Source organism: Trachemys scripta, chromosome 24 (genome assembly GCF_013100865.1).
Source record: "Trachemys scripta elegans isolate TJP31775 chromosome 24, CAS_Tse_1.0, whole genome shotgun sequence".
In the NCBI taxonomy this organism is placed as follows: Eukaryota; Metazoa; Chordata; order Testudines; family Emydidae; genus Trachemys; species Trachemys scripta.
Window position 1 is genome coordinate 11349480 of NC_048321.1, and position 18855 is coordinate 11368334.

The window sequence follows — 18855 nt, forward strand, 5'->3', positions numbered from 1 at the left end:
AAAGGCTGCACCGACGCCCCGATGCCAATGCCCTGAGTCCCCCCAGCTCCCTCTGTCCTAATGAGCCTGCCAGACTCGTTAAGATCAGAGTCCGCAAACTGTCCCACGCTGTTTAAGAAACACCAGCTGCCTTCCAAGGGCGAAGCCAAGGTTTTGCAGAACCGACCGCTAATTCTGGACGTCCAACCCCACACCTGGGCAACGGGCTCCCGCGGGACTGGAGCACTAGGTGGCAGGTTAGGTGCCCGAAATGACGGGCCACTTCCTCAGCTCCTGCCAGCTCCATCAGCAGCTCCTGACCCAGCCAGCATGAGAGCAGGTCAAAACGTGTCTTCCCACCAACCTGGACTTGTTTGTGGTTGCCAAAACGTAGCCTCAAAATGAAACACGTTGGCTAGGTCGGAAACTAAACAAAAAGGGTTCATTTCTCCTCTTTTAGGAGAGGGCTTCCGTGGGGAAGGGGGAATAAATCCAAGGGATGAAAAACAAAACCAAGGACATCTTTCTCTTTCTGTATTTATTTGGCAGAAACATGCACCGTTTTCCAACCAGCCCGAGCCATCATCAAAGGCCTATCCTCCCCACAGAGGTTGCACCTAACTCCGCTGGTACCTGTAGAGCCGTACAAGCCCTTGACCACGATACGAGTGCCAACCTGGCGTACGGGTGCAATTCATCGCGTGTCTAAAAAAGCCAAAATATGGCTGATAACGTCCAAACCGGGGTGGTAACAGCCAGGGAACCCCCACGAGATTCAACCTGGGGACAGTCGGAACAAAATGCGCTCTCAGCCTTGCTTGTGGTTGCTTCCATCATTTCACACTGACTCAGCAGACAGTCGAGCCATCCGAGTGACAAGCCTGGAATCCGATTATATAAAGACGCTTATCCTGGTGTCGCTATTCCCACACAGCAAGGAGAACCAGGCCTCATGGGCACAGTTATACCGGTAGCCTAGGCCAGTCATTGCTCCACTTGCGGACAATGCTTTCGCCAGTGGAGTTATTCCAGCTCCCCCGACCCACATAAGAGAGACACCTGGTAAAATGTCCTACCCAGCTCTAATCCCCACCCCTGTAAGATCGGGGAAGTGGACGGCAGTATAAAATCATAGCAACATAGGGCCGGATGGGACCTTGAGTCCAGCCCCTCCCCTGGGCCCTGAGGCCGGGCCAAGTAAACCTAGACCATCCCTGATGGGTGTTTGTCCAACTGGTTCTTTAAAAATCTCCAGTGATGGAGATGCCACAACTTCCCTTGGAAGCTTGTTCCAGAGTTTAGCTACCTGAGAGTTTGAAAGTTTTTCCTAATATCTCACCTACACCTCCCTTGCTGTGGATTAAGCCCATTGCTTCTTGTCCTACCTCCATTGGCCATGGAGAACCATCAATCCCTATTCCCTGTATAACACATTTGAAGGTTTAGCAGGTCCCCGCTCAGTCTTCTTTTCTCAAGACTAAACCTGCCCAGATTTTTTAAACTTTTCCTCCTAGGTCCGGTTTTCTAAACCTCTGACCATTTTTGTTGCTCTCCTCTGGACTCTCTCCAGTTTGTCCCCATCTTTCCTGAAGTCTGGTACCCAGAACTGGTGTGAGCTTGTTAGTTCTCAAGACAGTTCTCCCAAAACCTCCTCGGCCACAAGCGTTTCAATCCAGACCCTGCAGCTGCACAACCCCAACCCCAAATCCAGTTTAAATACTTGGAAATGCAGCCCATGTTTGCCAGAGCTGGGCCCACATCTAATCTTGGGGAGACAGTGATGCCTAATGATAGTCCACGGAGGACTCCGGGGTTCCATTTCTGGCTCCGCCACTGGCCTCTTTGGTGACCTTGGGCAAGTCACTTCACTGCCCCGTGCCTCAGTTTCCCCACCTGTAAAATGAGGATAATGATAGCAACCGCCTTTGTAACATGCCTGGAGATCTATGGATGAAAAGCATGAGAGAAGAGCTAGGGATGGGCCAAAGTCTTGCTTTGAATTTCAGGTTCATTCGAACTGAGAAACACAAAGAGCAAGGACCCAGCCAAGGCAAACCCACTAACTTCCACATCATGCTGCTACGGTTCAAAATAACACCCGGAAAGAGGGACTTGGACGACGCCAGGTTCGAAGAAGTTCTTTCTGTTCTGCTGGTGCCCAGACGCCCTCACTGAGATGAGACCGCTGGGCACACCACATACATAGGCTGAGACAGTGCCTGCCCCGAAGAGCTCACCAGTGAAACGGGCAAGCCAGGATCATTCTCCCATGTGTACTGATGAGGAAATGAAGCAGAGGTATTGCTGAGAAGCAGCGGCCCAGCTGGGAACCGAGTGCAGATCTTCTCCATCCCCGGCCAGCGTCTTAACCTCAAAGCCACTTAACAACCCCCTCCCTGCAGCTCGCCCATGACGTACTCTGAGCTGCATTTTGCAGGAACAGGCAGCAAGATAAACACCCTGCCAAGTGCCAGACGGAGAGGTGAACATGGGTCTGCAGCAAGCAAACCGCAGGCCTCCTTCACGGCTCTGGTTCACAGCCAGGCCACATGAACGCTGCAGCAGATTAGCACCGGAGTTAAGGGACTCGATTGCCTGGTGGGGTTGGGAGTTTGCAGCTGCTCTCACGCCCCAACACCCAACGTGCTGGCTCGGCCACATGCAATCCTCCCCTGCTCCTTTGGGCCAGGCCCAGCGCCAGCAGGAAACCCGGCCAGCGGCTTGTGGCATAGCTCAGCGGATCTGCTCTGGCGAGAGAGGGAAGAACCCCTCCCCATCCCTGATCTCTCCCACCCCCTGAAGTCACGATTCAAAGGCTGACCCCTGCTAGTTTAGATGTTAGCCACTGACTGAGAAAAAAAGGGGAGCAGGCGAGGATCCCCACTGCTTCCTGGTCATTCGTTGCATTTAAAGGGGAGGTCAATATTAGGGGCTCTGAATCTCGAGTCCTCTTTAAACTGTCAAGGGGCCTAAAGGTGAGTGCCCCAGTAACTGATGCCCACTTTACGGCCCCTAGATAGGGCCTGCTGCTGCTGACGGGCAGTGTTGGTAGAACCCATGCGGAGCCTTTGCCAGCGGCGGGCATCCTCACCGCAAGAGGCAGTATGGGGCAAACAAGGCGCTGCACTGTGGATAGCATCCCAGCCCCCATCTGGTCCCCCTGCCCCAAGATCTAGTGGTTACAAAAACCAGGCTGGGTGAATAGGAGATAAAGCTCCTCCCACCTGACAGATCTTCACCGCCCTGCTGCAGGGCCCCTCATTGCTAATTATTATTCCTCGTTAGCCCTGGCAAAAGTGAGCTGGATTCTTATCCCGCCCCCATGGACCAGGAAAATCCCAGTTACAGACGCGGTGTTACTGGAAGAGGCTTAGGTTGCAAGGGTGGGTCCTAAGAGGTCACTTTGAGCTTCCTGCTAGAATCTGTAGCCCAGGACGTTAAGGCAGGAAGGGGAAAAATAATCATTCACCTCGCAAGCTAATCGCCTAACGTGAGCCCGCGCACACGCCCACTCCAAGAAAAGGGCAACAAAACCGATTAGGGGTATGGAACGGGTTCCACATGAGGAGAGATTAATAAGACAGGGACTTGTCAGCTTGGAAAAGAGAAGACTAAGGGGGGATATGATTGAGGTCTATACAGTGACGAGGGGTGTGGAGAAAGTAAATCAGGAAGTGTTATTTACTCCTTCTCAGAACACAAGAACTAGGGGGTCACCCAATGAAATTAATAGCAGCAGGTTTAAAACAAACAAAAGGAAGTATTTCTTCCCCCAGTGCACAGTCAACCTGTGGAACTCCTTGCCAGAGGATGTTGTGAAGGCCAAGACCATAACAGGGTTCAAAAAAGAACTAGATAAATTCATGGAGGATAGGTCCATCAATGGCTATTAGCCAGGCTGGGCAGGGATGGTGTCCCTAGCCTCTATTTGCCAGAAGCTGGGAATGGGCGACAGGGGATGGATCACTTGATGATCCCCTGTTCTGTTCATTCCCTCTGGGGCACCTGGCACTGGCCACTGTCGGAAGACAGGACACTGGGCTCGATGGACCCTTGGTCTGACCCAGTGTGGCCGTTCTTATGTTCAAGGAACAAAACACATATTTGTGCTCTTCAGGAGCCCAGGAAAGAAGTGTCTAGCGGTGTGCAAGCAGGACTGGGCATCAGGACACCTGGGTTCCATTCCTGCAACTGCTGTGTGCCCTTAAGCCAGGCAGGCATCTGCGTGCCTCCCTTCCTTCGTCTATACATGGAGAATAATACTGACTGAGGGCTTGAAAACAAGCCACTCCTCAGTAGCAAGGAAGTCGCTTCTCCCCCGATCAGCAGGGAAGCCCATGCCAATGATTTCTACAGAATTTAAACTTCAGCAGCAACCACAGAAAGTTTCCAGCCCTTCCAGCCGCGAAGAACGTCACCTGCCAAACGGGGCCCAGTGCAGCGCTAGAAAGAAAAGTTTCAGCTGTTCAGACAAAAATGACTGCAGAAGGGCCAAGATTTCCAAAAGCCAGGGGTGTCCGGAGCCCAATTTAAGATGCTTTAAAGGAGCATGGTTTTCAGAGCATGGATGCTTGGTGCTTTCTGAGTATTTAAGGCGTCTCCAATTGGGCATCCCCCCCCCCGCCATAATGTTAGCCATCCAAAATTACTACTTATTTTGGAAAATCTCAGCTAAGGTTTTCCGAGGCAGGAGCTGAAAGTTAGGGGAAATGAGACGAGCACAGCTAATCGAGTATAATTTAGCTATTCCAGCATGCACACATGCCCTGGAATAAAATCACTTTCATTGCAGAACAGTGTCCACCCACAAAACAGCTTATTCTGCAATAGTGACGCTGGTCAATTTCTCCACGTAGACCACCCTGGACTTCTAAATCGTGCTCTTGCCGGCTGCACTCACGGACATCGATAAGAGCTGTGGGTGCTCACTACATTTCAAAGCCAGGCTGCTGATTTAGGAGCCGACGTACGGAGTCAGCGGTGGGATTTGTCAAAATGACTTCGGAGCATAGGTCGCGATGAAAGTCAGTGGGACTCGTGCGTCTAGATCACTGCCCTTCTCCGGGCGTCCAAAAACTCAGCCTTGTGAAGGTACGCCCTGAGCAGAGACCTGTTGTCTATTAATCACCTGCTCCTGGAATCTCTAGATCAAAGAGCCCAGCTGGATAAAGACCAGGCTGATTTATTCACGCAGCCAAACCTGTTATGAACTTGTAACCGCTGGGAAACCCTGGGTGAGGTTTGAAGGACTGACCCCTCCCAGAGCCCTTGCTGGAGCTGGGGGAAGATCTCTGCTAAGTTTATTAACATGCGGGTGGGTTCTTTTATTGTGTTTTCTCTGTAGGGCTTTCACCTTAAAAATAAATGTGCTTACTAAGGGCAGGGCGCCGACACGGAGAAAGCAAAGCGAGCAGGCTGGCTCACAGTGCAGACAGGGAGCTGTGCATCCCGGAAATACCCCGGTCGGGGGGACCACACGTCTCCGCCCAGAGGGGTGACGGCCGAGGAGCCAGGAGTCTAGAAGTGGGTGTCCTTGCTGGACGATGAGGGGGGAATACAGGTGCTGCTGCCCTGGCTGTGACATAGGCACGGTCCAGCCAGCGGTTATGGGCTTGATGCAGAAAACCCCGGGTGGGTTCTCTGGCCTGTGGGATGCAGGCGGTCAGACTAGATGATCACAATGGTCCCTTTGCGTCTTGATCTGGACCTGGGGACCAGCCAGAGCAGACCCAGCTGTCCCTAAAGAAGTTACCTCCACGAAAAGGGGAGGCTGCAGAGACCCGCAGCTGCCACTGAGCCCAGAGAGAGAAAACTTGCTCCGAAGAGCGGGACCAAAGCCAGATGGGCTGGGGGCGGAGGAGGTGGAAATCAATCCATCACTTTTGCAAAGTCTGTTTGTAAATAAAGAAGCCAGCTGGCATTTCCCTGCTGGTCTCCCATCTTCCCACCTCAGCACCTGCCCCCCTCCTGGCTGGCTTCCACCTACACACACACTGGCCATCACAGCGTGTGTCACGGGGGAGTAACGCAGAACCAGCAAGGAGGCGTACGGGAGGGCAGCGTCTGCCACTTGTCCCAGCACAAGACCTTGAGGGGCTGTCAGCTGGGACTGGCCTGGCTCCATCAGCATTTCAGGGATACCGGGGATGGGGAAAAAAATGTCCATGGGGTTGGATCTAATTATTCGTGTGTTCCCCACCCCCAGTATTTATAAAAGTTAAAAATCTTTCCCCACTGGGAATCGCAGCCCAACAGCACTGGGGTCCAGGGGTGAGCTAGATACGTCTGCAGCATTTACAGCGTCTATGCTTGGCACGGGGGATTTTCGCCCCAAGAAGGAAGGGCTCCGTAAGCTAGTGGACAAAGGCAGAACAAGAACCAGTGGCACCAAGTTAAAGCCAGACAAATTGCAATTCGAAATAAGGCCCAGATTTTTTTTTTTTTTTTTAAAACAGCAAGGGTGATTAACCACTGGAACAAACCGCCACAGGAAGTGGGGGGGGTCTCCATCTCTTCAGAGCTTCAGCTCTAGCCCAGATGCCTGTCTGGAAGAGATGGTTAGTCAAACGCAAGTGATTGGGCCCAGTACAGGGTAAGTAGGTGAAATTCTCCGGCCTGCAATAACCTGGACATCTGAGTAGGTGATCTAATGGTCCCGTCTAAGGCCCAGATTTGTCAAGATATTTCGGCACTGCTGTGCTCAGCATTGCAACACCAAACTGATTTAGGAGCTTCTTGCTCATTTACAAAAGGGATTTAGGCACCTTGGGAGCCAAAATCCCATTGACACCTCAGTGCTTGCATCCCTTTCGAAAGTGATCTAGGCATTGCAAAGGCTGAGCAGCGCAAGGCCGAAGGACCATTGCAAATCAGGGGGTCAGAGCCTAAAAAAGGAAAATTCAAAATTTGACCAAAAAGTGGCCAAAACCAATAAAATCCATGATTTTGTTCACAGAAAACCCTTCGTTTTTTGGCCCTGCTCCAGGGAGAGCCCAGAAAAGGAATCTGCCCAACACCCGCCAGGAAGGCAGCGCGGCCTAATGCACAGGGCACCAGACTAGGAATGACGAAAGCTGAGTTCCATTCCCACCTCTGCCACAGACATGTGGGCAAGTCACTGCCTCGCTCTGTGACTCAGTTTCCCCTCTCACCTTTTGTCTATCCAAAGTGCAAGCTCTTTGGGGCAGGGACCGTCTCTCACTACGTGTCTGTGCAGCACCTGGCACAATGGGGCACTCCTCTAGACGGGGGATTTTTAGATGCTAATGTAACGTCAGAGATTATGACCCATAAGCGAGAGGCCGTGTCTGCCCTAGGACACCTATCCGCTGGGTTCCCTCCACCCTCAAAGCAGTATCAAAATTAGCTTAAGAGCAAACCAGGACATCCCCGTTTCAGGATTCGTAGATCTTACACCACAAGGACTGACCTCCTGCATAACTCAGGCCAGACAAGTCCTCCCAAGTCCTCTACTGAGCCACGGAAGCCAGTCTGGTTCTGAAGACGTCAGGAGACCGAGAAGCCACCACTTCTCTTGGGAAATTCTTCCCACAAAGAGCTGTAGGGGGGCTTTGGGGCTGAACCATGGTTTATTCCTGCCTTTATTGACAGGGGCAAGACGCCTCCATGCTGGAACGCTCCAGGATCCAGGTTTTACCCTAGGTGTTCCCCATGCAGGCATCTGAAAACGGGGACGGGTAGCACAGGAGGGAAGGTGAGTTTTAAACTGCCCAGCTCCCTGGAGATGGGTCATGTTACATCGAGCTACTGCACTTAGGAGGGATTTGTGATTCATGCCACTGGCGCCACCTTCCATCTAAATCAAATAAACAAACATCACAGTTAAATCAGGATGGTTTTAATAAGGGTGAGATGACACAATGCTTCGCACACCTGCCACTGCCTTGAGTCCTGTCTCTCTGCTGGAGGAGCCAAACCAGAGATCGCACTAGTGGGAAACAGGAGCACAGACACAGCTCTATGGGACTGTTCACCTACGGACCTCCCAAGACACTGCAACAACAGGGAAACTGAGGCACAGACATCAGGTCACACAGGAATTGAGTGGGGAAGAGAACCTGGGAATCCTGGATCCCAGTGTAGGGCCGTCCCCACTGCACCACCCCGTCACCCTATTGCTTAGCCACGCAAAAGCAGGGCCTTCGATTAGAGATCTGTCACGTTTCATCTTTAGCTGGAGAATGCCTTAAAAACAGCGGTCCCATCAGCTCTGTGTAGCCATTAAAGACTGCACTGCGCTTTTCATTTGGGGAGGGCGGGGTGAGAAGAGACTGCCCTTGGCTAATGTTCCCTCTCCCATACCGCTCACGCCGTACACGGTGCTGGTCGCCTACCCCTTTCCCCACCAGAGGCGGCTGCATTCTAGTGACGGGTGAAGGGCTTACCACCAGAATGCAACCGGCAAAGCACTTCGGGATCTGAAGGCGCCCCGTCGGGAGGATCCCACTTCGGGGCTCCAATCAACCCGCAGGCCAAGCAGTGCACAGGATTCAACGCCACACAACACCAGGGAGGAGTAGCCAGGCGGGTCTACACTGCACACAAGGGCGTGGCGGCAGCATGCCAAGGCAGACCCGTGCTGGCTTTAATCTAGCTAGCACAGGCAACAACAGTAGTGAAGACAGGCTGGCACGCACTTCATCCCGGGCGAGCCTGGGTACATGTGGGGGTTGCTAACACTTGCTGCCTACGCTCTCGTACCTATGCCAGCTAGATCAGAACTCCCCCGCACGGCACTCGCAGTGCAGACAGACCCCGACAATGTGAGGGGCGTGGGTGTAACTTACGCTCACTTGAAAGCTCCTGTAACCCGGTCCAGCAGAGGAAGGGGCCAAAGGCCACCCCTACCCCACCGCAGCACAGATACGGAGGAGCAGCTGTGCCGCGGCATGGACGCTTCCTGCATCGACGGAAGGGGTTTGTGGTGAGCTCCGAGAGGCAGTGGCTTGGTAGATGGAAGAATGTTTCTGTCAACCTAGCCGTGTCCACGCCGGGGGCTATGGTGCTCAGACCACAGGATATTTCACAGCCCAGTCGATCTCATCTTTAACTGCAGACCAGTGCTTAGCATCAATGAGAAGCACACCCACTGCTTCTTGGGCAAGCCACTTCCCTGCTCCGTGCCTCGGTTTCCCCATCTTACGGACGGGGCTAAGGATACTGCGCTCCTGTGGAAAGCGCTTCGAGATCTATCGATGAAAATGGCTAGATAAGAGCTAGAGGGTTATTTATTATTATTAGCATCATTGATTATCAATGGCCTGGATCAGCCTGCCTGAGAGATCGTCTCTCTCTCCCCATGACATGCTGGAGCTCAGCGGAGGCCCTGATGCTACAGCCCTCTCGATAGGACAGAGAGGGGTGGCTAGCACGGGGTTCTGTGCAAGGGCCCGCGGGCCTGCCCTACCTGTTGACGTCCAGGGCACCTAGCAGTGACCTGCTCTTTGAAGCAAGGCAGGGGGACCAGCACGCAGGTCGGCGTGAGGGGGCGGGGAGCGGACAGTTCTGTCCATCTTAGGGTACGTCTACCCTGTAATAAAACCCGAATGGCTACACCGCAATTGTAGAGCCCGCAGCCCGAGTCAGCGGACACAGGCCAGCCACAGGTGTAGAGAAACCCTTAGGCACTTACATGGCCCCTCATTATCACAGCCCTGGGGGAAACCGAGCCACAGAGAGACCAAGCACCCGAAGTCACACGGGGAGTCAGAGAGAGCAGGGGATTGAATCTAGAGCTGCCTAGGACTTGGGCGATCTAACCACTGGGCCATCCTCTCTCTCGGATAGAACTTGGTTGCTAGCTGCTGTCTAGCAGAGGAGCCGAGAGGACTGAGCAGCCTGGTTGTTTTTGTCATTTAGACGCCAGACAGGGGCTGGGACCCTTCGCCTGGGGGGGAGGGGGAGGGGAAGGGGGAAGGAATTGCTATTCCAAAGTGAAAGAAAGTTCAAAGGACCAGAAGGGACCATTGTGATCATCTAGTGTGGCCTTTTTGTTCTGTGTCTGTACAGCTCCTAGTGCCACAAGGTCCTAGCGAATGACTAGGGCACCTAGGCACTACCGTAATACACCTAATAGACAATAATGTACAGCGCCCAGCACAGCGGGGGCCTGGTCCCTGACGGGCACCTAGGCACTACCGTAATACACCTAATAACTATTAATAATCACACCCACGATAGAGGCCAGAGAATCGTTCCCCCATGTCCCAGGATGTCTGTAGAAGCCGGGTCGAATCTTTGAGAAAGAGACGCCCAATCTCAATGTAAGGACTCCAAGCGACGCAGAATAAAGGAGTAAACGTTCCAGCTTAGTAGCCGAACGATTCCCTCCTGCCCCCGGAAGACCTGGGATAGGAGACAACGCCCACTTGCGTTCCAAACGCTATTTTTTTGGTGCCATACGGCTAGCTGGCTGGATACAATAGGACAGCTTTCCCCTGCTGTCCACCACATCACGGCCATCTCCCGCCCCCGCCGGGCCTGTGCAGCGGGCGCCCCTCGGCTGGAGCAGGGGGGCAGCTGGTTAAGAGGTGGGGGGGGCAAGGCATGGGCAGAAGAACCAGGATCTCACATGGGCACTCGATGATACAGCCACGTCCTATGGGAAGCTAGGGCTGTTGCCAGCTCCGCTAATCAGACGCCCGCAGATGGCAGGCCAAGCCTCAGAGAGCACCCCTGTTAAAACCCACATGTGCCCGCCCCGGTGAGATGCTCAGGGTGCCGCGCTGGCTAGAGAGGGGCTTAGGTTGCCTAAGTACCCCAGCAGGGAGGGAGGAGGGGAGGGCATACCAGACGGCTGTTCCACTCGGGCAGATAAACTCCAGCCCTTCCCAGGTAAAAGCACCGAGAAGTAGGTCACCAAGATGCTTTTCTCACTGGCTGGGGAAAGCTGCGGCTATTCATAGCCCTGAACGCCAGCTCCACGTCCCCACCTCTCCTCAGCTGAGAAGCTGGAAAGAGGCCACCAACAAAATTTACTTAACTCTCCATTGTTTGCAGTTCCCTCCTAGAAGCTCAAACACCAAGAAAAAAAAAATCTTTCTTCCCCACCCACCGGGTCTCCTCCAGCCCTCACCCTCTCCCGGATACAACCAGCTGAGCTTGGAGCTTTGCAAGACTTCAAGCATTTCGCCTCCTGGTTCTGATCCGCCAGCCAGACCTCTCCCACCGTCAAAAACCAGGCAGCAGTCCCCACTCGGTTTTACGGTGAAATCTGGTGTTGCAACACCCACCCACCCTGCCGCCCCAACTTCATACACACACGTGGAATCAGAGGCCAGGTACAATCCCAGTGCTGCCAGCTCATGATTTTGTTGCAAGTTTCACAATTTTTGGTGGAACAGAAGAATTGCCAGACTGGAACAGGTCCATCTAGCCAGGATCCTGTGTCTCACAGCGGCCAGCACCAGCGGCTTCAGAGGAAGGTGGAAGAACCCCCCATATTAGAGAGATGTGGGATAATCTGTCTCCCTCCTCTCCACAATAGTCTAATCATGATCTCTAATTATTAGAGATTGGCTTAAACCCTGAAGCACGAGATTTAATGTCCCTGCCTAAATTTGTTGTCAGTCATTACGATAACCCTGGATATTCATGTTATCCATATAAAGGTCCAATCCCTTTTTGGATCCTGCTAAATTCTTGGCCTCAATGACTTCCTGTGGAGGTGAGTTCCACAGGCTAATCAAACAGTGGGTGAAAAAGAATTTCCTTTTGTCAGCGTTTAATTTCCACCTTGTTCCTGTGTTATGAGATGGGGAGAACCGACATTCCCGACCAGCCTTCTCTAGGCTTTGTTTTCATTAGCGTATATATTCTTTGATCACTTCCCATGTTTTCTTCGGAAAGCCACAGCTCCCAGAGGCATGCGATTACAAGACTTAGTATTGCCAATGTCAAGTATTCAAAAAATCTTGAGTTGGGTCCAAAAAGCGTGAGATTTGTGATTTTTTTTAAGCCAGACTTTTTTTTAAAATTATATACTGTGTGGGTTTTTTTATTTGCCTGCTAGATTTTGAGCTTTTATGGCGCATTCTGGACATATTTTCAAGCTTCTCTCTGCAACCACAAAAACTAGACACTTTACTTTAAAAAATAAAAGCTGGGATTCTCACGCAGTCACGTGATTCCCAGCACAGGGGCTTCACCAAATATTATGAGACATGGGATAAAATTGTGAGAGTTCACGAAGTATGTTTCTAGCGCTCCCGATTCAAGGGAGGCAAAAACCAGAACCCCAATTTCATTAGTCCCCTGCCTAAAACTCATGATTTTAAGCCTATCTCAGGATTTGGGGGGGAAGGGATCGTTTGAGTTTTCTACCAGGTCCCTTTGGCCTTGTCTATATGAGAAAAGTTGTATTGGTTTAACTAAAATCTATATTAAATCCATCCAGTTAAATCAGTGCAAATCCCCTAATGCAGATGCACCTAAAACCGCTTAAATCAGTAAATTACAGGCGCGAGCGGATGCAAGCATGGGTTTGCACCAATTTAACTAAATCTATCTAAAAACTGATTGAATTACACTGGTGCAACTTTCCTCATAGAGATCAGAACTGGACTGGAAAACCGGCTTCTAATCCAGATAGCCCGAATAGCAACCGTGTGGTGCACTTAGCCGCAGTGCACCACTGCAAATCCCTGGAGAGCGATTCTCCAACGCCCTGCACTTAGTGCATTCATTTACACCAGTGCAAACTGCCTGTAAAAGGCAACTAAATCACAGTGCTTTCACAGCCACTCCACCCTCCCTTTGCACGGGTGTTACACCAGCCCGCACGACTTTGCACAAGCGAATCACACTGTAAAATGGGCCTGCTTTGTACCCACGCCAGGGGTTGAAACAGGCAGCTTTGGTTGAGACCCAGAGCAGCCCTGGGCTGGATTATTTGCTCCCTCGCTTCTCCTATCTCAGTCCTCTAGTTAAACAACCCCCCGCTCGTACTGGCAGCAAGAACCCCGCTTGGGCCCTCTCCGATTCACAAGCAGGCGCTCCAGAGAGAGACCCGTCATAACATGCCCTCCGGGCCCAGATCCAAGCTCCAAGGAGGAACAGCATGGCATTGGCCAGCGTGCTTAACCTAACCGCAGTGCAGACACGGGGCATTTCCAGGGGCAGGGGCAGAGAAGTCCCGTTTCCTACGCAGTCCCGTCTCCCCGCCCCCAATAACATCAGTTCCCAAACTCCCCACAGTTTGCAATGGAGAGCTCACCCCCACCCCACTGGCTCACTCTCAGCCCATCCTCACACGCTGCCAACTGCAACTTCCAGACCATTGTGTCTCCTCTTTCCACCCCGGCCCCTTCCCAGCAGCCCTCCTTGCAGATCAAAACCTTGGACAGGCAAAGCCACCTCGTTAGCCCCAGACAACTTGAGCGGGGAAGCGAGCAGCCCCGGGACACCGCCCGATCTTCACCCCAAGGACAGGGCAAAGGCTTGGAACGGAAGGCCAGCTGCTCCCATCGCCATCACTTTAACCTCTGCGTCCACCCCACCCAACCCGGGCACCAGCCGTGCAGAAATAATTTATATGAACTTATCCTCAGAGCACCCCGCCCTCCCCCATGTAGCAGGGCAGGGCTACTGTCCCCAGTGTACAGATGGGAAACTGAGGCACAGAGAGACTAGACCCAGGGTCACGCAGGAAGTCTGTGGCAAGGGAGGGATTTGACCCCAGGCCTGCCAGGAACTAGGCCAACACCCGCTTGCCCATCAGGCTTGGCAAAGCTAAGCCATTCATGTTTGAGACGTGGGGCTGGCTTCCTGGAGGGAAGGTTTTACACTCTTTAGCAGCACACATTCTGAAGCAAATGTGCGGGGGGGTGGGGGGATTTTTGTTTCTTTACAAACTCCTATTAGTAAATATTTATATTTCAGTGGCCCTCAGCAGTCCCAGCCAAGATTGGGCCCCACTGTGCCAGGCGTTGTACAAACCTAGCAAGTGACAGTTCCTGCCCCAAATTCACTTCACCCAACTAACCAAGCCTGGTCAACCCACCAGACCTCTAATCCCAGAATCTCCAAGTGTCCGAGTAACTCGCCACTGACGTCAGGTCAGAATTAGCCTCATCTCCCCGACCAGGAGGCAGAGTTGCGGAGAGGGAAAGTGATTTGCCATCCAGCAGCCAAGCCGGGAATGGCACTCAGGGGAGCCCTGCTCCCCCAGAGACGGGAAGAGAACCCAGCAGGGCCAACTCCTGCTCCTTCTTCTAACCACCAGACCACACTGCCCCCTTCCCACCCACGGAGACCCAGTCACGTCTGGAGGAGCTGGCGGCAGCTGCTCGGCCGCTGGCACCGAGACCGCGTGGCGTTTTAGGGCTGGAATATTACGCGGCCATAATTACAGCTCCCGCACCCCGGGACTCGTCCACCAACGCGCTCGGGCGGCGGGGAGAACGGAGGGTGAGACTGCACCTACGGGGCAACGCAGAACAGGCCTTCGAAGGCGCCTAGAGCGCAGGAGGCCAGATGCTGTTTGCAGTTTAGACTGGTGCAATTCCAGAGCCGCATCGATGGATTCGCTTTGGGTTTACACCTGTGAGGCTGCAAACAGAATCTGGCCAGGTGGCTGCCTACGCCGGAGCACGGGCAGTCACCCGCAGCCGTGCAAAGGGAGCGCAGAATGCTACCAGATCACAAGGGCGATACGCTCCCTTCGCACGGCTGCAGACAACCATGCTACCAGATCACAAGGGCGATACGCTCCCTTCGCACGGCTGCAGACAACCATGCTACCAGATCACAAGGGCGATTCGCTCCCTTCGCACGGCTGCAGACAACCACACCAAGGGCAGGACAATGACGAGTCAGGCCCCTATTGGACCCGGTCACTGGGGTGCCATATAGGACAGGGGTCCACCTCGCATGGAGGCCCTAAATGAGCAGCGCAGCAGCCTGCAGGATCCCCAGGTCTAGGCACACAAGTAGCCTATTTGCTCTCCTCCCGCTCCCGCGATTCACGCAGCCCGTGTGCCTTTGGCAACGGATTCACCTTCATAACTCCCTGCTTTGCGTCTCCACAGGATGACCCTTGCAGTCGAGCTCAAAGACACCCATAGAAGATCAGAGACCCATGGCGCTGCACGCACAGTGAGACACTAAGAGCTTACATTCAAAAGAGACAAGCCCAGCAAAGGGCAGGAAGGGAAACTGAGGCACAGAGGGCACAGGCAAAGTTAGGAACAGAACCCAGGTCTCCTGACTCCCAGTCCAGTACCCTACCCTCTAGACCATGCAGCCACTCATAGAAGGCTCACCATTTCTCCCCTCTATTGCGCCACACATCTCCTCTCCGCAGCACACTTGGTGGGACCCTCGCTGAGCCATGAGACTCCACAGCTCCCTGCCTTTGCAGGTTCTTCGCCTCCCCAAGGCAGGTAACCGGAGCTCCACGTTTGATTTAACAAGTGTTCAGGGGCGCTGGGACACTGGGTCTCGCTGGGGGGCTGAGAACCATTGAACCAAACTGTAAACCCTGCACAGGATGGAAACCACTTCCAGCCAGGCTGCCCCCCTAGTTCCAGCCCCCCTGCAAGCCTTGGTCATCTCTCCTCTGCATGAACGCGCACCAAAGCTAGGGCTTCACCTACAGCTCACTAGCAATGCCACAAGCACGGAGCTCTTCCAGGCCAGGCCTCGGTCACTAGTTCTCCCCCGGAAAGCAAATTCCACCCCATGCTCGTAGGTTTAATAGAAGAATCACTGAGTGATGTTCTCTGGCCTGTATAATGCGTGAGGTCAGGCCAGATGATCCGACGCATCCCTTCCAGCCTTGAAATCCATGAAGTAAAGTTCAGTCGAGTTTTGCTTGAAGGTCTCTGACATCACTTGAACCCTGGATTACTATTCTTCCCGTCCGCAGCACCACAAACTAAACACCCCAGGCAACCAGGCTCCCCTGAGCCTCCCAGCCAGGAAAGGAGCCATCTCCTCATCGAAATGAAGTCATCTGTTCATTAAGTCGGAGGGATTCGGAGCACAGAGCAGCCGTAACTCCAGGGGAGTCATGCTGGTGTTAAGGGAGATCGGGATCAGCTCCGGCTGCCTCCGAGCCCAGATGAGTCCCAACCCAATCCAGAACGGCTGTGATTAAGCAACAGCCAACCCCAGCGGCCCGGTGAAGCTAATTTTTTTAAACCTCCTCTTCAGTTATTACTTCAAGGCCTGAAGGGGAAATCAACTCACACACCCTTCCATGATGAGAAAAGCTTCCCAACCCAGACAGAGACCTGGGGCCGGATTCTGGTCTCACACCTGGGGTAAATCGGGAGTAACTCCTTAGTAGTTAACTTTGGTGCACCGGAGTAGGGCTGGTGCAAGCGGGATCAGAATCCAGCCCCTCGCTCTCACAGATCCGGGTGAGCAAAGCTGGCAGAGGGAAGCATGACAGGCAGATCCCAGTGAACGTGACTGGGAGCATCAAACAGTCACACCTCTCCCCACCCCCAATCTAAACTTATTTTTGCTACTGCCTCAAAAAAGGGGACTATCACCCCGGGTGAAAAAGCTACAAAGTCTCCCAGCCTGCCCCACATCAAGGTGGTATTAACCCAGTCGCCAGGCCAGGCCAGATCACCATCTTTCGTTTGCACAAATCGTGCAATGATACGTGAGGCTACTAGGGTTTTCTGAATTTGCACCAGCTCTGAGAAATTCCCCCTCTGCACCACAGGGGCATTCAAGTCTTGTCTAGACTGGGGAATTTTTGCACTGATGTAGTTACTCCAATGCAAAGCCCTAGTGTAGACACACTAGCGCTAGTGTAAAAAAAAAAAAAAGGTGATTTACGCCAGTGCTGGCTTACCCTGATTTCACCTGGATGGGGGCACACCACTGTTTACACCAGCACGTGCCACTTTTTGCACTGAGGTTTGCACTCGTGCAGCTATAATCATGCACAGACCAGCCCTACACCGCATGGATAACCCAGACATTAAAACACACCCAGCTTTTCTGTATGGGGGGAGGGTCTCAAACACCTCCTCGTTTTTCCACCTGGCAGGCACTTAAATTCACACCATGAATTTCACATTTCATTTTTCCAGGGCAAATAATTTTTAAATCAAAGGCCAAAAAAATAAAAAAATGACATAGGCATATACTCAGACCACATCCCCCCATCCTCCCCTGACCCCCTGTGTCCCCACTTTGATCCCTCCAGCCTCACCTATAATGCATGTGGTATCTATTCCACCCGGGGGAAGGGGGGCACACAATATAAGAGTGGTTTTGATCATTCAAAAGGGACCCAGCAGACAACCCCCCTCTTGAAAATGCTCCATCTGCAAAGGCCAGGGAGTGAGGAAATGAGCCATGTACCATGCCCCCCCTCGTACAAACAAAATAAACACCCCCCCCACACACACACACACAGAAGAGGTGGGAAATAAACAGCAGCTCGCTTTTCATCTGATCAGGATCCCTCCTTTAAAAAAAAAAATCTTTCCCTCTCCATCCACCAGCTCTTCCCCACCGCATGCATCCCCACCTGGCCACAACCCCAGGAAAGTCCCTGGCTTTTAAGGCCTTTTTGTGGTTGGGGGGGGAGGGGAGGAAGCAACAATTCAAATCATGCCCATTATACGAGCCCACAAACAATCCACCCCCCGTGTGAAGGGCGAATCTCCTCCTGTAAACCTTCCCCGCCATTCCCACGCCCCCCCCCCTCCTGCGTGGGGCTCACCCCGACCACGGGAGCCTGCTCTGTCGCTTTGCATTTTCGGGGGGGTGGATGCAAACTTTGATCCGACGCTCCAGCAGGCTTCACACCGTATTGTTCACTCACCATTGCAGCGCCAACCAGCCCGCGGCCAATTCGGATCCAAAGCAGGACGCGGTTTCTCTTTTGTATCTTCCTTTGCCTTTTGTTAGCTCCCAACCCCCCTCCACACACACACACAACTGCAACTGACTTGTGGGCTTTGTCTTCCTCCCCACATACACTTTCTTCCAGCAACTGGGAAAGCAAAAAGCGTCGCTTCCAAAATAAATCCACGGGAAATGCCCGACGTTTCCCAGGCTGCGGCTCCCCTCCCTTGGAGCTACCCGCAAAAGGTAAAAACTAAAACACTCCGGCTGGGAAATTGCAGATTCCTCCGGCCAGGCTGCGTGTGTGTGTGTGTGTGTGTGCGTGTGTGTGTGTGTGAACACCAGTCCCGGAGCCCGGCACCCCCCCCAGGCTGTTCTAGGAACCGGTTCCTTCTCCCTCCAGCGCTCCCATTGTCTCCGAGATGAAGTTCCCAGAGCCCCCCCGCATTCTGTTGTAGTGTGTCGGTGTTAAAGGGAAAGAGCAGGCGACAGGGGGAGGGAAGAGCATTGTCTGGCAGCTTTCTTTCTTTCTTTCTTTTTAAGATTCCTGGCAGAGGAAGGGGCCATCCAGCCCTCCCAGATTTCAGCGGGGGGGGGGGGGGGGGGACTGAAATTATTGCACGCGACTTTCCTGGGATTTTCTCACAAGCAAGAGGGGCGGGGGAATGAGATGGATCCCTAACCTGGCGCAGTCCCTGGGCATCGGTGTGTCCGCCCTGCTGCATGGTTAAGTCCCTTGAGGGTTGGAGGCGATGGGGGAAGATGGGGGTAAAGCCACAGAGAGAGACCCCCACAGGCTGAAAATAATGACTGGTGGCAGAAAATAAGGGCCCCGATCCTGTAAATATTTACCATGGCTGCGTGACTTCAATGGCACCACTCGTGGCTTTAGAGTGACCAGACAGCAAATGTGAAAAATCAGGACAGGGGGTGGGGGAATAGGAGCCTATAAAAAGCCCCAAATATTGGGACTGTCCCTATACAATCAGGACATCTGGTCACTCTACATGGCTTCTGTCCTGCAAATGGAGCCATGGAGACTGA

General features: G+C 53.1%; 1 protein-coding gene across 2 annotated transcripts in view; it reads right to left on the reverse strand.

Moving 5' to 3' along the window:
- Positions 1-18246, reverse strand: part of VANGL2 (VANGL planar cell polarity protein 2) — a 38694-nt gene extending 20448 nt beyond the window's left edge. For both annotated transcript variants that reach the window (XM_034756616.1, XM_034756615.1), the window contains exon 1: positions 17789-18246. The gene's annotated coding sequence lies outside the window, so the exon portion shown is untranslated. The remainder of the gene's footprint in view (positions 1-17788) is intronic.
- Between the last annotated feature and the right edge of the window lie 609 nt (positions 18247-18855).